This window comes from Crassostrea angulata, chromosome 5 (assembly GCF_025612915.1).
Source record: "Crassostrea angulata isolate pt1a10 chromosome 5, ASM2561291v2, whole genome shotgun sequence".
NCBI lineage: Eukaryota > Metazoa > Mollusca > Bivalvia > Ostreida > Ostreidae > Magallana > Magallana angulata.
Genome location: NC_069115.1, coordinates 53,020,790 through 53,031,320, shown reverse-complemented (window position 1 = coordinate 53,031,320; position 10,531 = coordinate 53,020,790). Strand labels below are relative to the sequence as shown.

The 10,531-nt window shown below is 33.5% G+C and overlaps 1 long non-coding RNA gene across 1 annotated transcript; it reads right to left on the bottom strand.

Annotated features, from left to right (window-relative positions):
* Positions 1 to 323: 323 nt before the first annotated feature.
* LOC128182981 (uncharacterized) lies at positions 324 to 4,168 on the bottom strand. The gene is made up of 3 exons (XR_008243508.1): positions 3,558 to 4,168; positions 3,054 to 3,160; positions 324 to 2,645 (listed from the first exon to the last, which is right to left on the bottom strand). It is a non-coding gene; the product is annotated as an uncharacterized LOC128182981 (long non-coding RNA).
* Between the last annotated feature and the right edge of the window lie 6,363 nt (positions 4,169 to 10,531).

Genomic DNA, 10,531 nt, shown 5'->3' with positions numbered 1-10,531 from the left:
CCGTGAAGCAGAACTAAACATTGTTGGCATTAAAGATAATATCGAGCGTGCCCATAGGATTGGACGATTCCAGTACAACAAAACAAGGCCTATTCACCCCTGCGAATGTTATTGTCATTTAAATTTTAGACCACGTGGTTTTATTTGACCCTTTCAGTTTCGCAGTAAAAATCGTGCTTCATGTTTATAGTCTATTTCAAAGAATCTAGGTACTATAGTAGTCAAATATAAAATCTAGCGGTTTATTGATTTTAAACTTTATCTTTATTAATTGGTGGATAAAATGTGTTCTAGAAATAAATGTGTAAATACAAAACACTGGATGAAATATCTGGTTTCAGCGCTGCGGAAACCCTTTGGAAACTCTGCGGAAACTTAAGGTTACTTTAAGTTTCCGACAGGTTTCAGCACGGAAACTTCAAGTTTCATTAAGTTTCCGCAGTGCTGAAACTTAGGCTGTCCATGAATCCAAATGGTTTCCGCAACAGAAACTTACTGAAACTTGAAGTTTCTGCATAGTTTCAATCTCCATATACGTTTGGGATACATATTGTTTACAAATGGTTTCCGCGACGGAAACTTACTGAAACTTGAAGTTTCTGCATAGTTTCAACCTCCATATACAATTGGGAAACATATTGTTTACAAAGGGTTTCCGCAACTGAAACTTACTGAAACTTTTTATATTTTTGCTTTCACAAAAGCTGAGCAAGGTTTCTACTTTATGTAAAAACAAAACAATTTCAAACAGTTCCAAATTTATTTTGTTCAAAAATCTGAAATTGTTTCCAATAATAAATAAAATACAGCCAAGATACAATAATGGAGAAACATCCATATGGCAATTCCCTTATTAGGGACTTTTATTTAAAAAATGATAAAATTGCACATGAAAAAAAAACTCCCATAGAAATCTTTACATTTGTATTTTTTTCATCTCGATTAAAAAAAAGATCTCCCTTTAAAAATGCAACAAAGATCTTACTTTTTTAAAAATATGAATGCAATTTACAAAATAACTGCACGTACGTGAATAAACAAAGAAAACTTAACTGTTACATGAACATGATACACTTGTCTCAATTTGTTTTGAATTACAATGAATATGTACACCATAAAATATTTTTGAAAAGTCTGAAGTATCCATCTTTAAAAAAAAAATACACTACAAGATAGTAGTTGACTATTGAGGTATGACCCAGATTTTATTTGAATATGTCAATAAATTCCAAAATGAGGTCAAAGCGACCCACTTACAAGTTGGAATAAACCTTTTCTTTGTTAGTAATATAATCTAATGTTTTACAATAGAACAGGATTTGATATCATTTTTTTGATAGTCCATTAAGTCCAAAGTGAACTTTTCATTTCCACCCATGATGTACCAACTGATCAGATTTTAATATCATAAGCCTGTCAGTATTTAATAGATGACCCAGAGGGAGATATGAAAAGCTTGTTGGCCAATAAAAAGCTTACAATGGAGCAGTCTGTCAAATCATGTGCAAAAATATGATGTACACATTTAATTAATTATGCTGATTGCAACACACTTCATTCCTGATGAATATTCTTCTTTACACACGGTTTACCTTCCTACATTTCACTACTTTACCTACATTAATATTTTTAAATCCAAGACATGAAGTAAAATATACATTGTTTATATATGACAAGTATTACTATATGTACATGTACTTGCTTTTTGTAGCATGAATGTATAAAATACAAAGTATCACACAGATCATTCACCTTACAATTCTCATCAATACCAGCATTTTACTTATAATATAAAAGCTAATTCCAATTATATATTAGTTACATAACACAGATTAAAATAAAACCCACATGGAAACAACTCTCCATCCAAGTAATTTTGTTATATAAAAATTGTATTACATGGGGTATATGTTGTCTTTATATATTTTCATATACGACATAATTGAATATTGTTTGGTGTAATTTATCATTTCTATGACCCATGCATTCATCTCCTAATGCAGTGTTTTTACATTTAAGATTGGTTTCTTAATTTTTCATATATTGCTGCAAATAAGTTATCAATAAATGTTTAAACAAAGAAAATGGAAAAAAAAGTAGTTAACACTTATCAACTTGGAGGTGTGAGGATATATGTTACATGGAGTCTAATATTTTATGCAATATTTGCAAAATATAACAAATTATTTAAGAAAATGAAAGTTAATATCTGCAAGGTCTAATCAATCATTTAATAAGTCAAAACCATGTGATTTTCTAAGATTCTAGCTTACAGACAGACATTGTAATATACTGGTATTTGATCATATAAAAAAAGTACTTTTATAGTTTATAGGTTTTTTGAAATGAGAATACTTTACAGTTAAAAGTCTTGTTCTGCAGAGGTTTAGTCGGGTCATAGAGATGTGTCCATTCGAATCAATAAGGAGTGTCCTTGGCTGTTGTTGATGTAACCCGAGTCGTAGTTTATGGAAATAGGCCTTTTTGGGGGACTTTCGAGCATTGTCCAGACCGGTGAAGCACTCATGATCACATCATGGCTACAGCAGACTTAGTAGTTCTGGACAGTGGTAGCATTCAAATTCTTCTTCTTGCGATGAACTTGTTCCTTTCACTGGGCTGTACTTTATGTCTGTTCTATTTATCTTAAACATGAATAATAAAGTTTCATTTAGATTTTTAAACAATAAACATAAGTCATTCAGCCTAACATGTAATATAAGCATTCTGAATAAAATTCTGAATACAGAAGCTACTATATGCAGTTGCCAGTTGCTGTTTAAACTATGTCATATAATGACTACAGTAGTATCTGGTCTAAAATGTTTCATTTTATGTTTGAAGCTATGTTATTTTCATTTTGATTCAATTATTGTTTGTTGAACAATGGAAAAACTTATCAACAATAAGTGTGTTTCACCCCCCCCCCCCCCCCCCCCCCAATCAATTTTCAAGAACTTAGACCTGGATTTCCCAAAAATTACTACAGTAAATTATAAACATCCAACACATGTATAAGTTATTGGTGAAAATAATCGATTCCAAAGCAATACCTTGCGTTCATATCGTCCAGCTGGTCAAAACATTCATCCGAATCACCGAACAGAGAACAGAGGATGCAACTAATCACCGGAAACATTGACTTTGTATGCTGTCAATGCTGAAAAAGAAAAACGTGAAAGATTTCATATTCCGGATTTAATAAATAATTTTTTTTCGCTACATTTAGAGTTTGTAAATTGTATAATGTGCGAAAGATTCATTGTTCGTCTTGTTTACCAACCAAGCATTCATATATTAGGGACGTTTATATAATTATATATGTGTATACCCTGGATAATCTTGATTATCATGCATATAAAGTTGGTTAATGGTTAACTTGGTCAAAACGTATATATTTAATAAAAGAGATACGGTAATAAAAATTAAAACGCCGAACCAAGTTTGAAAAAATGACGCCATCTTGATTTGATGGCGCGAGATCTCGTTTACAAATGAGAGATAAATTAGAGCCTTGAAAATGTTATTGGGAGTATCTATATTGTGAATTAAGTTACCTTGACATGAGTTCTTCGTTCCTGCATTATCTCCTTGTTGTAGAGGCTATTAATGCTTCTCAATTCTCCATTTTACAACAGCACCTTCTTGTCCATTTTAACCTTCGCTCGGAATCATAAAGTGCGCCAATACTGACCAATCAGAACCCGCTAAATCTTGGAAAAGTGCATCTTGGGATAGTTTAAAATGAATAATGTTTAATCAAAATTATAATTTTTTACCGAATAGTATACTTTTTACATGTATATTTATTTTAAATAAGAATTGTCGGAGTCAGTATTTCCTGGTTAAATACGACAAAGTATTGGCGTGTGTTTGTTACAATTGTATTTGTAACACGTGATTAACCAAAAAAAATGGCCGACCGTATGTTTACAAATGTCTAATGAAATTAAACAAGTTTTAATGAGACATATGTATCAGATTTTGTCTTTAACTATATTTTATTTACATGTACTGATGATTTTGCCAAACTAAATATGATAGAGCCATATATAGTTTACTGACAAGTTAGTCTTGATTTGTCCAATTTTCACCGCGATTCTAAGCACGGTCATATTCTTATTCAAAATATAGAGGTGTGAAAATATTATGTTCATCACAGAGCAGGTTCTGCATGAACACACATAAATCACAAATATAATTAGATGCCGATCAATTAACGGCCGGGGTCCGGTTAACAGCGTTCACCCGTACGGTGAATTTACAACTACGATGAATTGATGGCAATTATTTTACAGTTACACAATTGCACTGATTGGTCATGCGATGAACAGAACGTTAAGAATACTTATGAAATTAAAATACAAACGCGTTAAACAAACCGGGAAGTAAGACGTACACGTCGGACTGATATATAAACAAAATATAATTTTAATTATTTGGTATACTTTCTACATCAAATGTAAACGAATGTATAATCAAATTTTTAAAATGGGATTAAAATCACGTGCACCACATGGCTAGTGCTGGATTTTAAACTGATTTTGTAATATAACGTATAACTTCAGTAAAATTATAAATAATGCTTATTATATCTTATAACAGAAACATGTGCATGTTTCATAAACATGATTGTATCAATATCTGTGTTTACAGTACAGAAAGTAAATACAAAGTATAGAAATGCACGAATCACATAGGCGTCGAACCGGGGGGGGGGGGAGGTTAGGGGGGGGGGGGGGGGGGGCTTAGTGCAAAGTTAGACTTAACCAATAGGCATATAGCCCCCCCCCCCACTTTTTCTCGCCGGAAATGTAATTGTTCCTAAATTTACCTTGAAAGATTGAGAAGTTGGAGTAATAGGCATACTAGCCCCCCCCCCCCCCCCCCCCCCCCCGACACGGATTAGGAATTTCATGATTTTGGGAAAAAAAATTTGGGTAGGGAAATTTATTTTCGGAAGTATATAGTATAGGTATACCCCCCCCCCCCCTTCCACGGATTAGGATTTTCATGATTTTGGGAATTAGGGTTTTGTAGGGTTTTTCCTCAATAATTCTGAGGATTAGTCTAGCCCCCCCCCCCCCACTTTCAATTTGCTTCCGACGCCAGTGAATCATGCTACAGTCATACATGTAGTAAAGTCTGAAATGCATGTAAATAATTAAACAATTATTATATTAGACTCAAACTCCAAGTGGGTTTTACTTGTTATTATCAACTGTAGAATTTAAAAAAAAAATCCTGTGTACATGTGTTGGCGTGGTATTAAAAAAGAAATGAATTAGCTCTAAACTTCAGGTTGTACGAATATTTGGTACGATTTGTAAAAATTTACAACGACTTTACCTTAATTTGTTTGCTTAATTAGTTACTGTACCTCAAGGTGCATTCAAATGATAACTAAATGATTTAAGAAGGAGTCTTACAAAATAGGTATATTAATTTATTTTACTAAATAATTATAATTTACTTATCAGTTTTACTAACTCAGGTACACACAAATTGAAAAAAAAATTCCCGCCGGGCTCCAGTTATAAACTCACGCTTCATACTGTGTATATGTTATGTAAGTCTTTTGTTCACTCCTGACAGAAAAAACCCTGCAATCCACACAGAATATACAGGAAAATCACAGAGGTGGTCACCTGGACAAAGAATGTATACATATGTATACACGTGCCCGAGTACCTAAGATTAATGATTTCATCATATGCATTAAACAAGATCAGACATCAGTTTTTCTTTTCAAATTCAATTAATTACTTAGTAAGGTTCTTAATCGCCTTATTTGCCACATTTGAAGAAAGTTACATGTATACATATAGTTTCAGTCACGCTGAAACCTTACTATACATTTTAGTATGTACGGATTCATTATCATTAGGCTAGAATTAAACTTAAACCTGTTGAAAATAAATGATATCACTATTAAACTCAAATCAATTTTAGTAATAGTTTCAGCAATGCGTAAACCATTTGGAATCTTAACTTAAAGTTTCAGCATACTGAAACCTAGCGGAAATGTTCTGAAACTGATTGATATTTCCATAATAATTTACACAACTTTTCACATGATTCAGATTTAGTTTCCGCATTGCGGAAACCATCAGGAATCTTAACTTAAAGTTTCAGCATACTGAAACCTAGCGGAAATGTTCTGAAACTGATTGATATTTCCATAATAATTTACAAAACTATTTTCACGATTCAAATCTAGTTTCCGCATTGCGGAAACCACCAGGAATCTTAGACTAAAGTTTCTGCTGACTGAAACCTAACGGATACTTGCTGAATCGATATAATGGTTTCCGCATTGCGGAAACTATACATGAAACTTCAACTTCAAGTTTCAGCAAGGTTTCCATATAGTTTCAGTTTTGCTGAAACTTGATTTTTCATCCAGTGAAAAATAGTTTTTGTCTGCAGTTGCAACAATTTACATGCTAAGTAGAGATCCCCCTGAGGATTAGTTTTCGATCCGCGCCTGACCTAGTAATAGCATCAATAGTGAAACAGACTATACTATTTTACGCAGAATGTTCCTTGAAATCGGCTCAATATACTAAGTTTTTATGCAAAACAGACACCTATTATTCCTTTTAAAAACATGGAATTGCACTCCACAAGCATCAAACATGGATATGATTTTTTAACCACTCAACACGTGGTTGAACACGAACGATAACCCTGTTCTGAATATTATCGTTTAATATAAAAAACCGCTAAATGGTTAAATAAGACATAATGTTAAAAGAATTTTATGTATTAACATAAACCAAAGTAGGATACGATGTGAAAAACGACCAGTACTTACTGATTTTGAGAATATTATACGAACACTTATACTTCCGCTCGAAATTTCACAGGAACTGAACAAATCTCGGTGAAGTCTCGTGAACTTTCATTCGAGCACCTCTGGATTTATTACATACTTAGCAACGATAAAGAAAACATTCCGAACACATTCGCAGGGGTGTATTGTTGGGAAATTCTCGAACTTCAGGGTCAGGGAAAGTGTCAGGACATCTGGATACAAACTCAGAAACAAGCAGTACAATATACGAGAACAATTTCCTAAAAAAATCGTCAAGAAACGAAAGGCTTTGACGCCTATATTGAGAAAAGCATTGGGGGAAAATCGAAGGGCTGTATTGAAATATGACAAACTATTCATTGACGGCAAACTATGCATGGGAGAGACAGGAGACACCATTAACACCGAAGCTGGCAGAGATGACTCCGAGGATGACGAGCCCGAGGAGATACCTACAGAGGACGCTGGAAACGGCAGAGGTGAAGCTTAGGGGCAACTGGAGGATGATTTCGTGAAGATAATCAGCTGGAACATAAACGGGGGTTTTGCCAGTAAATTTAGCGATAAAAAATTTCAGTGCTGCATTCTCTCAAGTGACATCGTTCTCCTTACGGAATGTTGGATAGAAAATAATTTCTCAATTGACGTGGAAGGATTTCATAGCTTTGTTTTTCCAAGAATGCGTTCAAAATCAAAACAATGAGGTGGTTGTGTTACTGTGGAATCATTTTATTTCCTGGAGGCTCAGTTTTCGTGGAATTCGTGGGTACCTCTCATCCACGAATTAACATCTTCCACGAATTAATACATTAAGGTAATAAAGGCATATTTCCTTTGTAAGTTTAAGAGAATACACGAAATTACGTCCCCACGAACCTGTAAAATTTAAGCAATCCGCGAAAATTGGCCCCAACGAAATTTAATGATTCCACAGTATTCTAATTCGTGAAAAACTTAAGCATTATGTATCTTTACTTGAAATTATGTGTAACACTATAATATGGCTTAAGCTTGATACATGTAAATGTCTATTAGATAGTTCTGAAGATTTTTATTTGGCATGTGTGTATATATCACCAAACAGTTCAACTTTTTACCAAGCTTATGATTATGATATATTTTGTGAGCTAGAAAACCAAACTGTTAAATATTTGACACGGGCATCCAGAACGGCAAAGAAATTCTACAGATCCAGAAACAAGCAGGAGAAACCATTCGTCAACCGACAAAGAAGTACGCGAACATTAAGAAGAGACTGCAGACCATGAATGAGCGATACCAAGACGGGATCATCGACCTTATGACCTACGCAGATTTAGCATTGTTTTGTATATAAACTGATTAATTTTCGATCCGCGCTCCGATATAAAAAGATATATGATTATTTTCAGTTGCTGCTCCTCATCTGCCGTTAAAAAAAACCCGCTAGAAAGGGAAGATGGTCAATGTATTCAAATGAAATAAACGACCCGCAACATGTTTACTTGTTTTCTTTAACGTTCCAATGCAAAAAAGTGTAACCTTTTCATGGTAGAAAAAATGCTTCTCTTTGTTCGTCAGATGCCATTTGTAGATAAGAAAAATTTATTTATAATTCAAAATGTTTTATTTCTAATATTTTTATATTTATTCAGCGATAGATGAATGACCGATTTTATGATACTGAACTATGAATACTTATGGTGGGATTCACTGGGTGTATATTTCATAGATTTCATAAACAACAACCTTCGGGCTCTCCTCGTGTTGATTTTTACTACAAAAATCCTGGAATCACCCCTGCGAATGTGTTCGGAATGTTTTCTTTATCGTTGCTAATTATGCAATACATCCAGAGGCTTCGTATGAAAGTTCACGAGACTTCTCCGAGATTTGTTCAGTTCCTGTGAAATTTCGAGCGGAAGTATAAGTGTTCGGATAATATTATCAAAATACGTAAGTACTGGTCGTTTTTCATAGCATCTCCTACTTTGAGTTATGTTAAAACACGAAAATTTATGAAGATGTATGTCATATTTCATCATCTAGCAGTTATATAAATTAAACGATGATATTCAGAACAGAGTTATCGGTCGTGTTCAACCACTCTACACGTGGTTAAGAATATATACATTGGGTTGCTTAATAAGATCAAAGTCATGTTTGATGCTTGTGGTGTGCAATACCATGTTTTTGTTGTTGTTTTTTTTAAAGAATGAGTGTTTGTTTTGTATATAAACTTGGTATATAGAGCCAATTTCAAGGAACGTTCCACATAACATAGTACAGTCTGTTTCCCAATTGATGCTATTACTAGGTCAGGCGCGGATCGAAAATTAATCCTGAGCGGAGATCGCTACTATACTATGTCCCAAGATATCCTGGATTTACATTTTGCTTACTTGAATGATATTCATAAATACCTCAGGGTTCAAACGATGTTCATTCAAAATATAAAAAATTTCCAAGATTTCTCAGTCGAAACGCCCCTGTTAGCTTATCAGGTTTCAATACAATACTAAAAAATGTGTTGTCTACAGGGATTTTGTATTGCAGTAAGCCCGGATGATAACGTTGTAAAATTGCACGATGTATTCCGAGTATATTCCGAATGGAGAAAAGATGTAAACATTTCCCATTATAAATCTCCGTAAAAAATCTATTTTCGTTCCTGTGAATTTTTCCGAGTGAAAGATGATAATTAGTCAATGAAATTATCTTGGAAATTACCCTTTTCAACTATTTCAATTGCACTTCTTTCACAGGTATGTGTATTTTTTTTTTATAAAAAATCGTCCAAATGTGCTGCCTAGTAAATATCTTGGGATAGACTATAAACATATTAGCTATTGCAACAGCAGAAAAATCCCTATTTTTCTATCGTCATATTTATTTCTAGAGCTCAGTTTATCTACCAATTAATGAAGATAAAGTTTAAGATCAATAAATGTCTAGATTCCATATTTGATTACAGGTACTTAGATTCTATAAAATAGATTACAAGTTGCTGTCCTTTAAAAAAAGGACTACAATACGTGGACCATTTGCATGTGTTTCCAACGAAAACGTGAAAGCCTTAAGATTATCAGAGATTCCAACGACTCTAGCCCTCTGCTTTTAACCACTAAATTAATGTGTACGTTGTATTACGTATACATGTACATGTATGTATAGCCCTGACTTTTTATCTCAGAATTTAAAGGATTCATACTTCTAAAATAATTATGATCTATCTATGAATGAAGTTTGCATGTATAGTATCAGGCATTCGGTGAATTCTACTATTTGCGCACACATTACGATTCGCACTACTTTGTTAACTATGCAGTGACAGCTTTGTGTAAATTAAAAATTTCATATTTTGATGTATTTTTCTTGAGATTAAAACTTTTATACAGTGACATAATTATTCAATCATACTTAAATGCTTAAAAAAATTTAATCGGGAAGTTCTCTAACCTCGCCTACTATGAAAGTAAAGTTAAGTTACATGTGTATTCGGAAAACAACCAAACATTGCAAATTATGCTATTTGATGCATGTTGTAGTTTCGGCATAACATTAACTTATTTCATAATACTGATAGTTCATATCACATGCCAATCATTTCTTTAAAAGGAATGCTTTGTTTCTGTATTGTTTACCGACAACTTTAAAATTACAGCGCCTCTGAACTTATGTGTGCATTTAGCACGGAATTCCAGGTTCCCTGAGCTACCCATTACGCTCACGCGT